Consider the following 21976-nt stretch of genomic DNA (forward strand, 5'->3'; position numbering starts at 1 on the left):
TGAGGTGAAACCTGGTCTGTCACGTCCAGGTTCAAAATGTCCAAAATGTCACTGCTGGCTGCTGCCAAAGACAGAACCAGGCACTTGCTGTGAGAGACTCTCATATTTGCAGCACTGAACTTTATGAATTAGAATGGTCAATGAGGAAAAGAGGATTTTGGTTAGAAGACAGTAGAGGTCAGTACGTATTTTTTATATTGCAGAAATCAGTACTTTTGCAATGACATTATAAACTAATGTACTTAGACTTCGTTCTGGATGAGTGGCAGGTTGAAAGGAGTAATGGAAATACAGGTACAGGAAACCTACAGATATCCTGGTATTATTCTGCTGCAGGTTTGCTTCCAAACCCCACTGAAAGAGAAGCTGGTGGTTATGCAGAGTCCCAGACAAATCTGCATGTGCCAACCTGGCTTTATTTTGGGAGATACAAAGACATTTTACAGCTCTGAATTTCACCTTGGCCTGTTTTTCTAGTCTTTATAAACTGCCACTTTTCCTGAATACCCAAGCACTTAAACTGTTTCAGAAAGTTAGCACTAAATTATCTTTGTTTGTGAGCAACTTCAATTGTCATGCATATTTTATGTAATCATTTTCCATCTTAGTGAACTTAAGTCCACATTGAAATCCTCTAATATGAATTCTGCTATTTAATCTTCATTAGAGTGTCTTTTTTTCTCTCCCCTTTAAACCACTGTGAATTAAAATAATTACTTTTGTTTAATTCGTGATCAGAGACTCACCTGGCCTGTCTCTGCAAGCGCTTTGACAACGCCCAGGTCAGTGTTTTCCCCAGAGAAAGCTCCTGGAGCAGCTCCCCTGGGAGGCTGTGCAGAGCCTGTGCCTCAGCTGAGAACGAGATTAGCTGTGCCATTTGTCACTTACAACTTCTGTGGTGTTTGAACGGAGCAGGAAATTACTGCCAGTGGAAAACGAGCAAAGCAGAAAGGATGGGCCCTTCAAAAGACAGAGATTTGCTGTGCCACAGCTGCCATGAGCTGATCAGACCCCACTGAGAAAGGGGACCAACATCACTTGGGGAACTTGGAGCCAAAGCTAAGGGAAAGCAAACTGAAATCTGAAAGGAACAAAAGAAGCCTATAGATGTGGCAGGCACAGGTGCAGGTGGAAGCTGCAGATCTGCTCCCAGGAATGCAGCTCACCCTGTGGGTTCAAGGGCTGGCACCTTGGGCAGGGCTGGCACTGCAACCCATTATTAAAGGTGATCAGCATTAGCCCTGCTGTCATCCCTGCTAAGAAAGCTGATCATGTTTACTTTGAAACGCTCCAGAGACTTTGTTCTTTGGGGTGAGGATTTGAAATTTGGCAGGAGGGTGTTCTGCACCTCCCCTGCGGGGCAGCAGGGCTGGTCCCTGCTCCTGCACCTCCCTGTGGTGCTGCTGGGGGCTGGGGTCACACTGCCATGGTCCCCAGCCCTGGGCATCACTCCTGGGGCACTGCAGAGCTGGATCCGAATGTGCTGATCATGACACTTCAGGATTAGTTGGGAAACCACAGAAATTAACGACTTAAAGGCTTGACGTGTTCTCTTAGCTTCCCTTCTTCAGTCCTCGGTTCACTCTCCGAGTAACACCTTTTCCTTTGGCTCAGTTCCTTCCTGCCTGTAGAAAAATGATGCTCACAAAAACAATCTTCCTCTTCTTCTCCAAAATAGTTGAAAATCATGAGGTAGAACTTTGAATCAGGAAAGTGAGAAATGTTTTAGGACAGACATTGTGAATATGAGAGCCATGGCCCCCAAGGGTGATGACTAAATAAAGTGTCCCAGAGTTCAGAGCAGCCTGCCATATCCATCCTCAGAGGACTCAAGGTATGTGTAAAAAACCCCAAACTTTAGAGCCACAGCAATGGGAGAAGCTAACCAATCACTAAAACAGACATTATATGGACAAAAATTAGCAGCAGCATTAAAAGGGGGTTGTGTTTAAGGCTTTTGTCCAGTTCTTACCTTTTTCTGTATTGCATTATCAACTCTTACTACTCTCAGTCACCTCTCCTAAAACCTTTGTACAGCCCAGCCAGCACGTTCTGGCTGCACCTTTGTAGAGAGTTTTGCTTCAGGATGATGAGATCCCTCTTGCCCTCACTGAAAGAGCAGCCTGTACCCTGGGCATGTCCACGTGAGCAAATGGGATTGTGGCAGTCACCTCAAGTGACAAATCCAGCCAAAGGGGGATGCTGGGGGTTGCTGACACTTCCTGCCCAGCCTGGTTTGTATTCCTTGTGGCTGGAATCCCCCATTAATGCAGGGCATGAATCGAGGGTGACTGCGGAGGGACAGATGGTGCTGGGTCTGACTGATTTAATGAGACATCCGTGCTGTGGGAGCCTTTTTGCTATTCCTGTGCACCGGGGAAAATGACAGTCTCCTAAGGAAATTACGTTTGGGACACAGTGCTCCTGTCCTCTCCTGATTTGCAGGTGTTCACTGTCAGATTCCTGCTGGAGCAGGCTGCAGGCTGGGTCTTTACCCTGTGACTTGGTGGCACTTGGAGACTGTCCCGAAGCAGCTTGCCAGAGGAAGGAATCCCAGCACATCTCTGCTGCTGGCAGCCCAGTGAGGAGTGTGGGAGCTGCTGAGCTGGGCTGTGTGCCGTGCTGAGCAGGCAGCGAGCAGGAGGGACCCCAGCTCTGAGCTAAAGGAGCTGCCAGCAGATCTAACCCAGGCTCACCTGGGCTTTGCTCCTCCTGCACAGAGGTGTTCCACACTTCGGGATGCTTCCTGTGGAAAAACAACAGCAGCACAAGTGCTGACTGCTGCTGAGTTTTGGCTCCTGGTTCCTTTCTGTCTTGCCTCTAATGAACATTTAATTGGCTAAAGCTCTGATTATCCCTACGGTGAGCTGGCAAGCCCAGATAACTGTCTAGATTCTTAGATGATATAAATAGGCACAGGTCCAGTGAGCTGAAGGGAGAAATGCTGATTTACCCAGCTGAAAGCTTGGTCTCTTAATTCAGTGGTTTTATTTTTTATTCTTTTTTCCATGTGGAGCTGGATTCCCAGCTACATGCAGATGCTTCCTCACCCTCAGCTTTAGGATGGCAGCCTGCATCTACCTGATGTGTCTTCCTCCATCCTGCAGCATTTCAGAAGACAAAAGGAAGGAGGATTTATTCTAGTTAGATATTTTCTAATAATCTTGTGACAGTGGGCAATCCCTACAGCTACAAGTTTGATCTCTATGTCTGTGTGTATAAACTTCTAGGGAATAGATGAGAGAGCAGCAAATGCTAGTCAGAAATAAATACTATAATTCCTGGGGATTGAGTTCTAGCAGAACTAGTTGTGTATTGGAAGCAGCTTTTTCTGACAGCACTCATTCACCCAGGTAATCTCAAGCTTCCTGCCAAGTACACTGTCTTCTGCAAACAATTTTTTAGGGATACCAATTGATATCCAAAAGTCTCTGCATGCATTGACAAATATTGGAAATTACTGACTTGGTTACAAATACACGTGGATGCCTGTGAGTAGAATTTGATTCTCTTTTGATTTTTTGCCTCCAGATTTTTCAGTTGAAAAAAAACCAAAATAAAACCCAACCCAAAAAAGCACCATCTCAAGTGAACAGGGAGCAAGGTGTGTTAGTGTTCCTCTCCCTTGCACAGGTGTGTGAGAACAACCCTGCCTGAGCAGGGAGCTGCAGAGGTGGCAGGGAGGCAGTCACAGCTCTCCCACGGCACAGAACCAGGGTGCTCAACTTTAGACACATTGGAGAAAAAAATCAAGGGCAGATTCTCGGTGGTGGGAACCCAAAGCCTTTTGGAGGAGCAATAAGCATTTAAGATGCTGTTACTGTGGGCGTGCAGGAGGGATTTAGCCGCTGAAATCCTGGGGGTGTTTGGGGAAGGAACAGGGCGGGGACCTTTGCAGCCAGGGCTGTCGGCTGTGAGGCTCTGGGGGCCCCGAGCAGCCCTGCCCGGCTCAGGTGAGGATTCCTGATGATGCTTTCCCCGTTCTGCACAGGGAGAGTCACTCTGGCTGGCATCTGAGGGGCGGCAGCAGCGATCCCCAGCCAGCAGCTGCTGCCAGGGGCAGAGCGGGCTCCGGGCTCAGCCCGGGCTGGCAGAGGAGCTGCCCCAGCAGGGAGCAGCTCTGCTCACACAGCTGGCACACCAGAGGCATTCAGGGAGTGCACTGCAGCTGTGCCCAGCCCTGGTCACTGCAGCTGTGCCCAGCCCTGGTCACTGCAGCTGTGCCCAGTCTGGTCACTGCAGCTGTGCCCATTCCCGGTCACTGCAGCTGTGCCCAGTCCTGGTCACTGCAGCTGTGCCCAGTCTGGTCGCTGCAGCTGTGCCCAGCCCTGGTCGCTGCAGCTGTGCCCAGCCCTGGTCACTGCAGCTGTGCCCAGTCCTGGTCGCTGCAGCTGTGCCCAGCCCTGGTCACTGCAGCTGTGCCCAGTCTGGTCACTGCAGCTGTGCCCAGTCTGGTCGCTGCAGCTGTGCCCAGTCTGGTCGCTGCAGCTGTGCCCAGCCCTGGTCACTGCAGCTGTGCCCAGTCTGGTCACTGCAGCTGTGCCCAGTCTGGTCGCTGCAGCTGTGCCCAGCCCTGGTCGCTGCAGCTGTGCCCAGTCCTGGTCGCTGAAGCTGTGCCCAGCCCTGGTCGCTGCAGCTGTGCCCAGTCCTGGTCGCTGCAGCTGTGCCCAGCCCTGGTCACTGCAGCTGTGCCCAGTCCCGGTCATTGCAGCTGTGCCCAGCCCTGGTCGCTGCAGCTGTGCCCAGCCCTGGTCACTGCAGCTGTGCCCAGTCCCGGTCACTGCAGCTGTGCCCAGTCCTGGTCACTGCAGCTGTGCCCAGTCTGGTCGCTGCAGCTGTGCCCAGTCTGGTCACTGCAGCTGTGCCCAGTCCTGGTCACTGCAGCTGTGCCCATTCCCGGTCACTGCAGCTGTGCCCAGTCCTGTCACTGCAGCTGTGCCCAGTCTGGTCGCTGCAGCTGTGCCCAGCCCTGGTCACTGCAGCTGTGCCCATTCCCGGTCACTGCAGCTGTGCCCAGCCCTGGTCACTGCAGCTGTGCCCATTCCCGGTCACTGCAGCTGTGCCCAGCCCTGGTCACTGCAGCTGTGCCCATTCCCGGTCACTGCAGCTGTGCCCAGTCCTGGTCGCTGCAGCTGTGCCCAGTCTGGTCGCTGCAGCTGTGCCCAGCCCTGGTCACTGCAGCTGTGCCCAGTCCCGGTCACTGCAGCTGTGCCCAGCCCTGGTCACTGCAGCAATCCCCCTTCTCCAAATGCCCCCTGGCACTTCCTTGACTAATCCTCTCCTTAGCTGCCTTAAGTTAACACCTCTTTAGTTCAGAAATTGGCTTTTTTAGATTTATACTCCACTAATTGGCTTTTTCACCCTCTGAACCCTTTCTGCTTCCTCCTGCATGCACCCCAGCCCCTTTCACCACCTAATCCCCTCTTTCCACACTTCAATCCCACCATTCTCTTTTCCCTTCTTTTTATTTCCTCCCCAAATGAGCTCTGTACTCTTTTGCTACAACCCCCGAGGCTCTGGTGTTAAAAATCCCTGACTTATGTTTTGGTGTTAAAAATTTCTGACTTTCCCTGACTTTCATTACCTGGCACTTGTAAAATGGGCTCTGATCTATGAACGTGCATGGACACGCCGAGCTAGGACTGGGTGCAGTGAGACCACTGCCTGTGTTGCCAGTTTTTATGGCTTTAGCAAGAGTTGCACGATATTTATGTTTCTGTTCTGAAAATCCCAATTTGGGGAGCCCATGTTAGAAAGGTTCTGCTTCACAAAGGGGGAAAAAAATCAGAAAAAAAGAAAAGCAATAATTTCTAGTGCTCCTAGTTGTAGAAGCAGATAGGAAGTGTAAATCACATAAATCTGAGAGTCAGAAGGAAAAATAAAAATAACTCAATTGTCTCTCTGTATATTTCAAATCTCTTCCCTGTAATCTCATAATCTTATTGAAGCTGATCCAGATTTTGAATACCTGCAGTTGGCAATGCTGAGCATGCAGTTAAACATGTTTGGGATTATTTGCACTCACTTGTTAAGTTATCACTGGCTTTTCCTAAACAGAAACCAAATAAGTCAGAAAGATAGATTGCCTATACAGTAAGAGAACAATGCTGCACCCCGTGCAGACAAAAGACTCAAAGAAAGAAAACAGAGCACCAAAGCTGTGCTGTTCCAAAGGGATATTTTAGCAACATCTGGTCTCTACTGCAAGAAGCATTTCTCCAAAAACGGGGGGAAAAAATCAAACAAAAAAGTAAAATCTTTACATGTATTCAAAAGCAAAACTTTAACGAACAGGCTTTGATCTGCAAATGTAATTAGCATTAGAATTAGAGATGGAATGGAGATTTGTCTAAAAGCATTAATTCAAATCCCACGCCTGATATTTTCTTATCACTGCTGTAATTCTAACAGCGCCTGTGGCAGATTCAGAAATCAGAAGAAAGGGACAAGGGCAGTAGGTCTCCCACTAGCAAGAAAAAAAGGGGGGTGGTGGGAGTGAGGAAAGAAAGTGTGAGATGGAATTAATCCATAATATCCCCAACCCAACTCTATTTCCAAAGTATGAATTATTTATCTCCCAATCTCCAAACGCCAATATCTGTGTGCACCATTGCTTTGATCTCCTGCTGCTCCTCAGCTCTGCAGTGCCAAACCAAGGGGGCTGTGGGGAGCCACTGGCTGCAGGTAGAGTTCCTTTTGCAACATCCCAAACATCAGCTTTGGGAAGCTCTGGGAGAACAGGCTGCAGGTAGGTTCTGGTAGAGCATCCCAAACACTGGCTGTGAGAAGCTCTGGAGAACAGGCTGCAGGTGGGGTTCTGTTACAGCATCCCAAAGATCAGCTTTGGGAAGCTCTGGGAGAACAGGCTGCAGGTAGGTTCTGGTAGAGCATCCCAAACACTGGCTGTGAGAAGCTCTGGAGAACAGGCTGCAGGTGGGGTTCTGTTACAGCCTCCCAAACATCAGCTGTGGGAAGCTCTGGGAGAACATTTTCCTGGGCTCTTTTCCTGGGTCTCTTTTCTTGGGTCTCTTTTCTTGGGTCTCTTTTCCTGGGCTCTTTTCCTGGGCTCTTTTCCTGGGTCTCTTTTCCTGGGTCTCTTTTCTTGGGTCTCTTTTCCTGGGCTCTTTTCCTGGGGCTCTTTTCCTGGGTCTCTTTTCCTGGGTCTCTTTTCCTGGGCTCTTTTCCTGGGTCTCTTTTCCTGGGGCTCTTTTCCTGGGTCTCTTTTCCTGGGGTTCTTTTCCTGGGGCTCTTTTCCTGGGCTCTTTTCCTGGGTCTGTTTTCCTGGGGTTCTTTTCCTGGGGTTCTTTTCCTGGGTCTCTTTTCCTGGGCTCTTTTCCTGAGTCTCTTTTCCTGGGCTCTTTTCCTGGGTCTCTTTTCCTGGGGCTCTGTTCCTGGGCTGCCCTGCTCGCTCTCTCTGCCCCTGTGTGTCACTGCGTGTGCTCAGTCACACCTGGATGAGCCCGGCTGCCCCAGGTGCCAGCTGAGGGCCAGCCCAGTGCCAGGTCAGTGGCAGAGCTCACGCTGGCCCGGCTGCTGGGAGGGCAGGGGGGTCGGAGGGTCCCTGCCCCGGGGATGTCTGGTGTTTGTGCCAGGAGAGCCGGGCACATTGGAGGGGACGTTGGGTTTAACCGCAGGTGGATCCCATGAGTGAGCAGGCACACCTGGCATGGACAGGGCAGCAGTGTGTGCAGCAGGGGTGGCACCGGGCTGCTGTCACCCCCAGGAGAGGGGTGGCTCTGACTCAGTGGCACCGGGCTGCTGTCACCCCCAGGAGCAGGGGTGGCTCTGACTCAGTGGCACCGGGCTCCTGTCACCCCCAGGAGCAGGGGTGGCACCGGGCTCCTGTCACCCCCAGGAGCAGGGGTGGCACCGGGCTCCTGTCACCCCCAGGAGCAGGGGTGGCACCGGGCTCCTGTCACCCCCAGGAGCAGGGGTGGCACCGGGCTGCTGTCACCCCCAGCTGCTCTCTCAATGCTCTCTCCAAGCTCAGAACCGTTCCAGCCTGTGCCATCCATGAACTATCCCAGGCTGGATTCACCCTGGAAGAGGTGGCCAGGCTGCTGCTCCCACACTGGGGCACATCTCATGACCAGACACCTCTCAAACTCCTTTTTCTGGCCAATTCTTTTTGTAAATTGTGCTCTCTTTGAAATGGAAGAAGACACATGGGGATTATGCACTTATGAGAGGGATTTGATGAAGCATTTATCGTTTTCAAGTCAATATTTTAATTGCTATTACTGTTATTAAAGTTGCAGTTTTTCTTGATCTTGTTACAGTTTTTACCTTTTTTCATTCCCTAAGAAAGAAAATAACTTCAGCAGGAACAAAGGCTGAGAGGCTGAGCAAAAGGCAGCCATAAGAGCCTTATCAAAGCCCCAACAGAGTGGGAATAATTATTCACACTCTGTTGGGGGTTCTAGAAAGACCATCTGAGGGAAAGATCACTCAGTCTTTTCAACATGTGAAATTAAAGAAAACCACTAGAAATTCAGTCCAGGCTTGGGAGGGGGAACTCAGACAGGGGCAGCTGAGAGGAAGATGAGGCTGCTCCTCTGGCAGCACCAGCTGCCCACTGGCCGAGCTGGGCAGTGCCCCACAGCCCTGGCAGGGGCTCTGGGTGGGGAGAAGAGCAGAGCTGCACACCCCACTGCCCTGAGCATTCCACCTGCCGGGCTCTGCTCACTGCCCCCACTGCCGTGCTAGCTGGGCATTCTGTGTATGCACAAAAAACCAAAGCTTTACCCAATCAACCTCTTTGTTTAATTTCAAACACCTTTCTGTCATCTCCCACACTGGCTTTCATTCCCGAAAGAGGCATGTCCCAAATATCCATGGTACAGCCTTACATTGCACTGCTGAAAACTTCCATCTTTAACTACTTGGCTGCTGGTTTTTGGAGATTATAACCAGCCATAATGATTAATATTGTTTCATTATCCATTTCCATCTGTATCCATTTCGTATTCTTATCCACTTCTTCATTATTACATTTCCATCTGTATCCATTTCTTATTTCAAATGGATGCTCTCTGAGACCAAGTCCCTCATTTTCTTATGTTTTGCATAACCCTCCCTCTGTGGAATCCTGACAACACGTCTTCATGGACTGTCACACAGATCATTGTGTTCACTGTCCCCAGGAGCTGGGGAACGAATTTTATCTCCATCACCTAAATGGGACACTGAGGCAGGTGTGAGATGACTTACCAGGGTCACACACGAGGTTTGAGCAGAGGAGAAATTTGAATACATCTTTTACAAACCCAGAGCTTATATGCTGACCACAACGTCAGTTTTGGGTTTATTAAAATAATACTGATATATATACTATTAAAACTACTCAAAGTCTGTAATTAGGGTTGACATTCAAAAGGATGCCAAGAATGGAATCAGCTCTAGTCTCTCATAAAGCAGGGTTACCTAACTGGAGCTAGCCTTTGGCACCTCAGAGCCCTGCTCGAACACCTGGGGAGTGTTTCTGCTCCTGAATTACCCCTCTGAAGTTCACCTCGGGGTAAAGCAACAAAATGTCCTGTTGGGCAAGGCCGTGGTTTGTGTGAGACTCCCACAGCTGCCGTGCTGAGAGCCTGTGGCTGCCTTCCCTCTGCCAGTGCCCTGCCAGGGGAGAGGTGACAATGTCAGATGGGCATGGAGAGGTGACAATGTCAGAATGGGCATGGAGAGGCTGGTTTGGGATCTGGATGGGCATGGAGAGGTGACAGATGTGAGAATGGGCATGGAGAGGCTGGGTTTGGGACCTGGATGGGCATGGAGAGGTGACAGATGTGAGAATGGGCATGGAGAGGCTGGGTTTGGGATCTGGTGGGCATGGAGAGGAGAGGCTGGGTTTGGGACCTGGGTGGGCATGGAGAGGAGGGGCTGGCTTTGTGATCTGCTGCAGGGAAGTGCTCACACATCCAAACGCTCCACGCCAGCCATGCCCAGCTCACCCTTTGCTGGCTCAGCACATTGCTTCACTCAGGCTTATGTTTAGGAATTATTAATGAGGGGCTTGCCAGGCGTGCTGCATCTGAATGCACAGTTCAAGTCAACACTGGCAGCTCTGAGATCTCCATTTGGAGTGAGAAGCTGTGGTTGGCTCCTGTCTGCTTGGCAGGAGGTTTTACAGGAGCTTTGCAGCAGGGTTTGGGTTAGAGATGAGGCTGGTTCCTGCCCAGGTGACACCTCACCTGCAGCTCCAGCCACACCAAAGGCTGCTCTTGCTCAAACACCTCCTGGCTGAAGTGGCCCTTGAACAAGCACAGGTAAAGTTCAAGGTGATCTCTCTGTCCTTTGGGTCTCCCGTGTGAGGCTGCTTCTTGAATGTGTTAAGCAAAAGACTCTGCACAGTTTTCTGACCTGGAGTTTTGAGACATTTGTTGAGAAGCAAGTTTAAAAAGTGCAGATTGAGTCAGATAAAGTACTGACCACGTTTCTGAGTCACTGCTTCACCTCTGGCCAGCTCCTGGAGATAAAGGATCCTTGCAATCCTTCAGGAGCAGCAGGCCTCCCCCTCCCCAGCGTGCCTTGGGACCTTGCACAGAGCTGAACCTTTTTTCCAATGGTTGGCATCTTTTCTCCCAAGTGAAAAGCCCTTCTTCACCTCCTGTGGGTATCCTTGGGAAGGAGTGTTGTTGGCATCCAGCAGCATGTCTGGCTGCCCTTCCTCAGAGGAACAGCCTAAAACCAGCCCTGCACTGGCCAAAGACAGTGACAGAGGTGATGTGGTGTGATGTGAGGTGATGTGATGTGATGTGAGGTGATGTGAGGTGATGTGAGGTGATGTGATGTGATGAAGTTCCCTACCTGTCCACATTTAGCCACCCTAAGAACAAACAGAATCTAAACTCTTCACTGCTCTGTGCCTCACATTTCAGGATGTTTTACTGTGTCACTGTGCATTTTGCTGGTGGCTGGCTGCTCTGCTGGGCTTGCCAAGGCAGTGACAAATGGCAGGAGACAGAACCAGAGGCTTGGGAAGAGTTTGTGGAGGTGGAGGCTGGAGGCAGAGGAGAGCCCAGCCTGCCTCCCTGGCTAAACATCAACTGCCTTTGCCATTGTGTGGACTAAATCTTGTTGGGATTGTGTTGGGAAAATTGCAGATCCCCAGCACAAAATGTTACCCGCAGGGCCAGCTGAGCTGTGTTATAAATGTGCTGTACACCAAGGGAAAAGTATTCTCGGGTGTCAAAAAATTGTTGGTGTTGCTTTGATTATTTAAAAAAAAATACTTTCAAAGTGAAAAAGAGGATTTTTTTCTTTAATCTTAAAGGGACCAAAAAGCAGCAGGGAGTTGCTTTCCTTAGACTACACGGCCTGTAAAATCCAGCACAGAATACCCCATTAATTTTTCTCCTCTTTCCCAGCACACATTTGAAGAGTGCCTGGCACAGATGAGCTGACAGTCAGAGCCAGAGCCACGCTGCAGCAGTGAGGGCATCCCCTGCCCCTGCAGAGCTGGGTGGGCACGGGCAGAGCGGAGCCGGGCAGGGCAGCGCTGTGCCCGTGCCCGTGCCCAGGACGGGGCTGTGCTGCTCTCACCCCGTGCCCCTGTGAGCAGGTGAAAGCCCTGAACATCAGTGAGCCCTCCTGCCCCTCAGCCCGGCCCCTGGCTGCAGCGCTGCCTTCTGTGGCACAGCTCTCACCTCTGGCCTCGCCACCTTCGTGGCCCTGTGCTTCAAAGCTGCTGCTCGTGGAGAAGCCTGATTGAAGGAATGGCCGGAGCTGCACAATTATTTCAGAAAAACTCCACATTGTGTTTCAGCTGGGGACGGGAGAACTGGCCAAAGTCTGAATCTCTTTCAAGATTCAGATCTAAATCCTGAGGTTTAGAAATATGAAAGTCAAAACTACAATGGTCCAAACACACAGAGCCTATTCTTTGCACCTTGAAATGTGGAAAATTAAAGACCTGCTCTCAGTTTGACTACTCACCTTTCCATTTTCTGAGGCACCCAACAAAGTTCCCTCTGCTAATGAATACAGGTTTTGATTGTTGGATTACACAGATTATTTTCTGTCATCTTCAAGTCCTTTAAACAATTGCTGCCTTTGAAATCCCTTATGCAAGAAGCATATGACCTTACAACACTCCTATTCCTCTTTTGTGTTTAACATCACAGCCCTCTCTGTGGTTATACACAATGTGGGGAAAGCCGCAGGTCAGGGCTGCGAGGTGAGAGCTGAAAACGCAGGGCGCCCAGCTATTGAAGCTGACACAAAATACACAGAAGAAAGGAGGCTGCATGGAAAAGGCTTTAAAAGTAAACATTATTTTTTATATCGCATTTTGCTACAGTTCCTAAAACCAAGGAACAGATGGTTGTACACAGGACAGGATATAAATCAAGGGGCAACAGAAATTAAATGGAATGTAAGCTGGAGTGCTGAAACAATCTCAAATTAGAACTTGAAGTGTGGTCAAGAATATCCATACTGGGTGGAATTATACAGGAGCCATTCCTGCCCCCAGTCTTTCTTTTCCCTCTCTCTCTGTTCTCTGTTCCCTTCCATGTTCTCCTGCTTGTGCACTGACACCAATCCCTCATGAATCTTCCATAAGAGTTTCAGATTTCCACAAATCTTCCCTTTTAACACAGTACTGAAGCTCACAAATAGAATTACTGGGATGTCTGTAGGCAGGGGCAGGCGACATTCAGAGAAACTGAGGCACTGCTGGCAAGCACCAGGACATGTCAAGTGCCGTTAGAGCTGAGGAGTGTTCTCAGTTCCCCGGGAACCACAGACTTGGTTTAAACACAGGGAAACTTTCAGATGTAGTGCTGAATGGTGGGTCCTTTAGTGAATGTTTGTTGTGAGATTTGTTGTGCAGCACAATTCCTAGACTGGGATTTGAATGCAGAAAACGCTGTGGGCACAACAGGCTTGAAACAATAAACTCAACCTAACTTTGTCTAACTCAGCATTTAGAAATGTTATTGGCAGAGACTTGCAGAAAGGAGCGAGAAATCATAATTCAGCAAATTCCTTCTATCACTGCTCAACTTTCTGTCCTGGTAGTAAATTATTCACCTCAGCAGTGTCTCAGTTAGCAGAAGATTAAAGGCTGGGTTCTGGCACCCTCGCTGCTCTTGGAGAGAGTGATGGAGCACCCTGCGGAACGCTGCAAGCACGTTCCTGAGGGTGGCACAGCTGTGTGAGGGGACAGGAGCTGTGTGTGTGTGCGCGTGTGTGTGCGTGTGTGTGTGTGTGTGTGTGTGTCTGTGTGTCTGTGTGTGTGTGTGTGTGTGTGTGCGTGTGTGTGCGTGCGTGTGTGCGTGTGTGCGTGTGTGTGTGTGTGTGTGTGTGCCCAGAGCCCAGCTCAGGACACCCTGCAGAGCCCTTTGGGCACACCTCTGTGTCCCTTTGACACCCCTGTGTCCCTTTGGCAGCTGTAGGACACCCCTCCCAGAGCCACCTGACCAGGTCACAGGGCTGGGGCCACCCCTGAGCCTGGATGTCCCAGGAGGGAGGGTCACAGGGACACAGGCAGTCTGTGCCACCACTGCAGCCCTGGCACGGCCCAGGATGGCACAGGGATGTCCCTTGTACCCTGCTCTGCCCTGGCATGGCCCAGGATGGCACAGGGATGTCCCTTGTGCCCTGCTCTGCCCTGGCATGGCCCAGGATGGCACAGGGATGTCCCTTGTGCCTTGCTGTCCCTGGCACAGCCCAGGATGGCACAGGGATGTCCCTTGTGCCTTGCTCTCCCTGGCATGGCCCAGGATGGCACAGGGATGTCCCTTGTGCCCTGCTCTGCCCCCTGGGCTGCTCCAGGCTCTGTGGCAGAGCAGGGCAGCTGTGCCCTGCCGTGGCAGCAGCTCTGGGGCCGTTTCCTGCTGTTACTGCTCAGCAGACAGAAGGGTTTTGACATGTTACTCCCAGGACCAAAGCTGTCTGCAAAATGCAAAAATGTGACCCTTCCCCTGTCAACAGAAAGCAAAAATGATATTTCACTATAATCAGCCAGGTGCAAGTTTCCTACTAAATAAATAAACCTCATGAAACTACAATTATTAAACTAAATGCCTTTGACTCCACAAGCCTTTCATGAGCTGGATACCTGTTTAAACCGATAATTCTCTGCATGGAAAATTTCAGGAACAATATTTTTTTTTCCTGCTAACAAGGCCTGAGAAAATAGCATGGAACTGATATTCTGTCACTGTACCCAGATCTGCAAAATTCAACAGGTGAAAGTTAAAGTGATAAAATTCCCCCTGAATATTTTGGAATTCAGAACTGCCAGGCAACTCACAGAAAACAACCCCTATGCCATGGGCACTGGTGTTTCATCTCTCACTTCTCTCAGCCACCCTGAGCTCAGAGTTATCATTTCAGCTCACTGGAAAGCACTTGATGCAGCCAGCTCCTTTTAAAATATATTTTGTTGGAAGTTGTTGGAAAATTCAATAAAGAGACTTTGATCATGATCCATTCATTGACTTTCTTGGACTAACTTTTATATGGGATTTAAAGTGGATTTGAAGCTTCTGTTTCAAAAGCAAAGCATATTTTCCAAATTCCTGCAGTGCCTCATGGCATCAGCTTTGCTTTTGAAATAGAGAATGAGGATGCAGAGATATTAAAGCTAAGCTCAGAGAAACATGATTTTCACCCCCTCTAGAAAAACAGGAACATCCTTACTGTTCCTTTGAATACATAATTAGTGCTAATTGCAGACACATGCCAGAAATGTATGCAGCAGGACAGAGTACAGAATGCAGAGCACAGAATTTTCCATCAATGCCAGGGACAAGCAAATGAAGAGCTGCAATTTCTCCTCTTCCTGGATCCTCCTGCCCCAGGCAAGACCTACAAGTGGCCAGCCCAGAGCTGCTCTCCTGCCCTGTCTGGGGTCACCCCAGCGCTGCCTCATCCTGTGCCCCACTCCCCCGCTCAGGAAGAGAAGAAAATTACATAACGCAGAATTGCCATTCAGCAGAATTGTCATTCAAACATTTTCCAGCTGTTTAGCAAGTCCTGGATCCAAATCAAAGGCTGCAGATGCTCTGGGGTAGTCTCTGTGAAGGAGTAGCAGAGGATGGAGCTGCATTGTGGAGAGCACTGGTGGGACTTTGCCTGGCTGTGGATCAGCTGCTCCTCCCAGCCACCTTACAGAGCCCTGTCCTCAGGCCCTTCCTGCCGCTGTTTGCTCTGCTATGTTCTGCTCCTACGGCTTATTTTAAATTTCCTGAGTCTCCTTCAGCCCCCTCAGAGTAAGAGCAAAGCAGAAGGAGCTGGAAGGAGAGCAGGAGCCAGGCAGGGCTGTGGCCTGAAGGGGCAGGGGCCAGCAGGGGAGGCTGCCCCTGGCACCCCCAGGCTGCTTTTGCCAGCTGTGCCAGGCTCTGCTCAGGTAAATCTGGTAAATCAGAGTCTCACTGTGCCACCTGCATGTCTGAAAACCATTTGAAGCTTGGGAAATTTTGTGTAGGTCTTCCTTACTACTGTGATAGCATTTTTACATTTAGGTTCTGTGCAATTAATGATTCAAACAAAGGCAGCCCTGGGTTCTGGCTGGTTACAGTGCTTGCAGTCCTGGCTGTGGATGCCTCTCAAGGCTCCTTCAGAGAACGTGTGGAACACAAATCCAAATATTTATCCCCATTCATGTATGGTTTGCCCCAGCTCTGCCTTCACGTGTTTGGAGTGAATAATTCAGTCCTTCCCTGCTGCCATTTGAAACATCTCCCACCACAGTCACTGCACCAAGCTGCCACAGGACAAGGCAGGAACAAACCTGGGTGGGTGAAAAGCCCCAGCTCCCCTGGCAGGGCTGCAGTTCCCCCAGGAAGGGTCTCTGGGAGGGCTCTGAGGGGTCAGAGCCTGCAGGGCTGCTCTGCCTGGGCTCTGCAGCTCCTGCAGCTCCTGCAGCTCTGCAGCTCCTGCAGCTCCTGCAGTTCCTGCAGCTCCTGCAGCTCCTGCAGCTCTGCAGCTCCTGCAGCTCCTGCAGCTCTGCAGCTCTGCAGCTCCTGCAGCTCCTGCAGCTCTGCAGTTCCTGCAGCTCCTGCAGCTCCTGCAGCTCCTGCAGCTCTGCAGCTCCTGCAGCTCCTGCAGCTCCTGCAGCTCTGCAGCTCCAGGGATGCCTGTGCTCCCAGCGAGGAGCTTGTGTCCTACATTGCAATGCCCAGGAGGCTTCAGAGCTCTGCAGTGTGTTTCATAACTGTTTGTGCTACCCAGCTAAAAAAATTAACCAAACAAAACAAAACCTGGCAAAAGAGACAATTAAATGGCTTAGGTTGAGATGCTCCATAATTTATTGCACATCTATGAGAGAACACTTGTAGAACCCATTTAATTCATTTAATAGTAATGCAAACATTGATATAAATTAAAACTCCAGAACGCTTTCTCACATCTTTTCTCTCCCCATGAGAGGTGAATGAAAATGATTTATTACCCATAGATTATAATTGCTTAAAATAGGTTATGATGTAAGAAAAAAATCTAATCCCTTCTACCAGGCAGGAGCAAAATTCTACAGACAGAGAAATTACATCTAACGCCAGTGTGTTAAGGAAGAAACATTCTTCTTCTCCCTTTGGGGAAACTCTAAGAACATCTTTTTAGAACTGTCAAAATTCACAAGCTGTAATAAATTATTCTTTTTCATTACCCATTTATTAAGCAGGCTGTTTGGTATAATAGCAGAAAAATTCTGTCTAATTTTTGCAGCATTACACTACTGTGATTTCTCATTTGAAACAGAGCAGTTATCAGGAGCAGTGATGTGTTTTATTCCGTACTTTGGGACCATCCTGGCTCTGAATTCTGACGGAGACAACGTGGGAAGTGTGTCAGGCTGCGCTGTCAGGGGCTCGGTGTCAGGAGGGGCTGGCACTGCCACCCAGGGCTGCCGGGTGGGCACCCCCACGGCAAAGTGGGCATCAGCTGCAAAGTTCACTGGGAGGATACACCCAAAAGCTGAAGAAAAGCAGATCGCCAAAAATTTCGGAATGTTGTAAATGCTGCAGGGGTCTCATTAATGTAATGCTAATGTGGAATTCTGGAACTTTACACAGGATAAATGGATAAAATCCTGGAGATGAGAAATCTGGAACAGGGTTCTGGCTCTCTCACCAAGCTCTGTATGATGCTGAGAGAGTAATTTATTCAATACAGTCATTTAATATATCAGAAGCATATATATATATATAATCATGATATGGCTATGATTTATATTTTACATATGTGTGTGTGTATATATATACATTATATATAAATATATATACATACACACACACACATATGTATATATGTATATAAAATGGTAAAGGTGTACTCAGGGTAGATCTGCCTCAGCCCTGGTGGTGAAACACCAATGACCTTGCTTTCATAAAATTAAAGTAAAAATACGTATTCTTCTTCTGGTTTGCTGAAGCTGTAGTGAAAATGCACACTGTGCCCCAGGTTTATTGTGTGTAGAGGGATCCAAAGTTATCAACCACACTGTACCTGGTGATTATAATAGCTTTATTCTATTATTATTATTATTATCATCATCATCAATTGTCATGGTCCTCATTGGATTCATCCTCATCATGCTCAGAATCAAAATCTGAGCCATAACAGCAGGAGCTGCAGCTGCACGTCCCCGTTTGAGGCTGAGCAGCTCAGGGATGTGTCTCAGACCCTCGGCTGCCCAAACCAAACTCTCGCAGGTCCCACGAGATGCCAGTGCTGGCCCTGGCTCCCCACGTTCTCAGCTGCACTCCTGGCACCGCAGGGCAGCCCGAAGCCAGGGCAGGGGGAGCAGGGGGAGCACAGGGAACAGGGGGAGCAGGGGGAGCACAGGGAACAGGGGGAGCAGGGGGAGCAGGGGGAGCAGGGGGAGCACAGGGAGCACAGGGAGCAGGGGGAGCAGGGGGAGCAGGGGGAGCAGGGGGAGCACAGGGAGCAGGGGGAGCACAGGGAGCACAGGGAGCAGGGGGAGCAGGGGGAGCAGGGGGAGCAGGGGGAGCACAGGGAGCAGGGGGAGCAGGGGGAGCAGGGGGAGCACGGGGAGCACAGGGAGCAGGGGGAGCACAGGGAGCACAGGGAGCAGGGGGAGCAGGGGGAGCAGGGGGAGCAGGGGGAGCAGGGGGAGCAGGGGGAGCACAGGGAGCAGGGGGAGCACAGGGAGCAGGGGGAGCAGGGGGAGCAGGGGGAGCACGGGGAGCAGGGGGAGCAGGGGGAGCAGGGGGAGCAGGGGGAGCACAGGGAGCAGGGGGAGCACAGGGAGCACAGGGAGCAGGGGGAGCAGGGGGAGCAGGGGGAGCAGGGGGAGCACAGGGAGCAGGGGGAGCAGGGGGAGCAGGGGGAGCACGGGGAGCACAGGGAGCAGGGGGAGCACAGGGAGCACAGGGAGCAGGGGGAGCAGGGGGAGCAGGGGGAGCAGGGGGAGCAGGGGGAGCAGGGGGAGCACAGGGAGCAGGGGGAGCACAGGGAGCAGGGGGAGCAGGGGGAGCAGGGGGAGCACAGGGAGCAGGGGGAGCAGGGGGAGCAGGGGGAGCACAGGGAGCAGGGGGAGCACAGGGAGCAGGGGGAGCACAGGGAGCAGGGGGAGCAGGGGGAGCAGGGGGAGCAGGGGGAGCACAGGGAGCAGGGGGAGCAGGGGGAGCAGGGGGAGCAGGGGGAGCAGGGGGAGCACAGGGAGCAGGGGGAGCAGGGGGAGCAGGGGGAGCAGGGGGAGCACAGGGAGCACAGGGAGCAGGGGGAGCAGGGGGAGCAGGGGGAGCAGGGGGAGCACAGGGAGCAGGGGGAGCAGGGGGAGCACGGGGAGCACAGGGAGCAGGGGGAGCACAGGGAGCACAGGGAGCAGGGGGAGCAGGGGGAGCAGGGGGAGCAGGGGGAGCACAGGGAGCACAGGGAGCAGGGGGAGCACAGGGAGCAGGGGGAGCAGGGGGAGCAGGGGGAGCACGGGGAGCGGGGGAGCACAGGGAGCACAGGGAGCAGGGGGAGCAGGGGGAGCACAGGGAGCAGGGGGAGCAGGGGGAGCGGGGGAGCAGGCACATTCCAGGAGGCATTTGGGAGCGCTGCTGTCCCCAGGAGGGACCTGCAGTGAACACAGGATGTCACCTGCCTGCCATGCACCCTGCATGGTGGTGGCGAGGCAGGAGCGTGCCGTGCTGGCTCTGGGTGTACTGGGTGTACTGGTATGTATTCAATTGTACAAAAAAGGCTGGTTCTAAAGGCCACGCTGATCTGCACAGCCAGCAGCGACACAAAGCTGCTTTCTTCACAGGAAGTGGATTACATTTTTATAACTAATCCACAGCTCTTTCACTGGAAAGATTCACTAAGCCCCCCCTCACTTTTTCTTTTCGATCTGTGCACTCCAAAAGCTTCCTTCCCCCTTCTTCCTCTGCTTCCCAAAAGTAAATGCAAGGCTATTTTTCTGAACTTACAGTATGTAACTTTGTTTGTGCCTTGCATTGTTAAACAGGACTCACAGACAGGGAAAAACCCAACACCCAAACAACTCAGTGCTTCAGTGATCCATAAAATCATTATAGGCAACATTTCAGTTTCAACAAGTGCCAAAAATTCTCCCCCCTCCCCGAATATAAAAATAAAGCAGAAACAAAAATAACAAGGCTATTAATCTTTCATTAAGTTAAAGGGATGAAAAGGAATCGCTTAAAGTATCATTCTTTCCTTGCACCACAAGATTGGATGCCCCCTGCTAACTTCAAAGGCTCTAAGAGAAGCTGGTTAATATTGTTGGCACAGAACCAGATTGTGGTTTATTTTAGTTTTTCTGATTTTTTTTCCACAAAAGAAAACATTAAGGCTTGGACACTGATTGCTGAGGAACAGCTATTGAAAGAGGGGGCCTTTTGTGCTGCTACCAGTAATATGTCAATTTTCAGACATGCAAAAGCTGCCCAAAAATCGTGTCAGTCTCTGCACGAGGGTTGAAGGCTGTAACACGGCTCCTGTTTGCGCTGTGCTTTCAGCTCAGATACAAATCACAAATCACTGCTTTCCCAGGGTGCCAGAGCGCTTGGAGCAGCAGCAGCTCTGGTGAAATATGGACTTTACACATCCCGGGAGAGGTAACAGATCCCACACGGCTCACCTGCTGCCCCGCTGCTGCTCCGCTCCCGTTCCGGGGTCTGTGTGCGCTGCAAGCAAAGCTCGTGCTGCTGGCTGACAGTTCTGTGCCCAGCTCTCTGTGCCGGGCTGTGCCACCCTGGTGCCACCGTGGTGCCACCGTGGGCTGCCCTGGGCTGCCCTGCCTGGAGAGGAGCAGCAGGAGCAGCAGGAGCAGCAGGGCTCAGGGACTGGGATGGGTTCAGGGTGTGCTGAGAGCTCAGCCGGGCTCAGCGCTGCTAGTCCTGCTCAGGTGTGCGAGTGTGAGTGTGAGTGTGAGTGTGAGTGTGAGTGTGTCTGTGAGTGTCTGTGATGTGCACAGGCAGCACGCATCGCCTGAAAGGGATTTCCTCCCTTTCCAGAGGAACAAACAGCTCCGGGCTGTCCCACGGACAGCTCCAGCCTGTCCCTCCAGGGAGAGGGAGCCCATGCAGGCGTGCCCCCTCAAAGTGGGCTCCAGCAGGGCTCCAGGTCCTGCCCTGCTCTCCTGTCCTGGCTGGGAGCAAGCACCAGCTGGGAATTTTATTGGGAAGCATTCAGGGCATCTAAAAGGAGCAGGTATCTTTAAAATGCAAACTGTACAAACACAGGGTAATGGGAAGTATCTGCTTCACTTGATCCGTTGTCATTTAGTCCCCTGAGGCACTCCAGGATCTGCCCGTCCCAATCCGTATTACCAAATAAAACAGATATCTCCCACTTGTCCCTGGGAAGGTTTTTTCTTCTTACATCAGGCATAACAACTGCAAATACATTTGGCTACATTCCCAAAGTGTATTTCAGCCACCATCTCCCTGTCATGCCTCTGTCCATTATCTCTGCCAACTATTCCCTCTGGGCCACACTCAGCATTCATCACAAAATTTACATGTAATCCACCAGTGTTTGCATAAGGTGGATATACATTCTTGCATATGCCAAATATGACAGATGGCTTAAATTCCTCCTTCCAAGCCCTTCTCAGGAGAAGTCTGTTATACTGGTGCTGTGATGGATAATGTCCCCCTGACTTCTAATAAACTATGTCTTTTATTTGTCTGAGCCAGTCCATAAATTTCTGGGGCGGGAGGAAAGGGCACGACCATTATCCTTTTGGGGTGTTTTTCAAGAGGAAGCACACGTTTCCTGACCAAACAGCAAATGCAGCCAGCTGCACTGCTGGCAAGGCAGGTTGCCCAGTGCCTCCTGTTATGAGCCACCTTTCAGCTGCTCACAGTCCTGCCAAGCTGTGGCTGTTTGTCCTGAAATGTGTGATCTCAGCCCACTGCTTCAGTCATCTCTGGGACTAAGGTGAAGGATCAAAAACATTCTGGCAAACCCAGTGGCAATAACGCTGTTATTGGTCTCCACAGAGCCTGAAGGTGTGATTTAGAATAAGTGCTGCAGGAGGGTCCACCAGGGAGGAACAATCCTGTCCCAAACCTGCCAGAGGTGTCCCCGAAGTGGAGGGAACACAGGAGCACTGGAGGCACAGGGAGCCCTGAGCCACTGGGGGAGGCCTGGCTTCTCTGGAAAAAAATGCAATTCTGTAATTAGAACTCTGCCACCATGGATGAACAGCAGGAAGCCCCACCAGCATCCCAGCTCCTGGCATTTTCTTGTTTTTAACTGCCTGACTTCAACCTGAATTATTTTCTTCTAATGTTCCTCTGTGTGTGTAATAAATAATGGCAAGTAATGCAAACAACCCAAAATGCAATGATTCCATTTGAGCAGCTGTGTGAGCTGCATCTGTCCCAGGTGGAACGGCTCCTACCTAACACAAGGAATTCCTGTCAGTTTGCTCCATCTCTCAGCCTTCCTGGCAGAGTTCCCAGCTGGACAGGACAGGGAGCAAGTTCTCCAGCAGTGTCTGTGCCAGACCCTGAGCAGGCCTGCAGGAACAAGAACGCCCCTGGGG

General features: G+C 51.0%; 1 long non-coding RNA gene across 1 annotated transcript in view; it reads left to right on the forward strand.

Moving 5' to 3' along the window:
• Positions 1-11464, forward strand: part of LOC135282790 (uncharacterized) — a 98475-nt gene extending 87011 nt beyond the window's left edge. Inside the window, exon 4 of the long non-coding RNA XR_010348835.1 lies at positions 11370-11464. This is a non-coding gene — a long non-coding RNA (uncharacterized LOC135282790). The remainder of the gene's footprint in view (positions 1-11369) is intronic.
• The last annotated feature ends 10512 nt before the right edge of the window (positions 11465-21976 follow it).

The sequence above is a fragment of the Passer domesticus genome, chromosome 17 (assembly GCF_036417665.1).
Source record: "Passer domesticus isolate bPasDom1 chromosome 17, bPasDom1.hap1, whole genome shotgun sequence".
NCBI lineage: Eukaryota > Metazoa > Chordata > Aves > Passeriformes > Passeridae > Passer > Passer domesticus.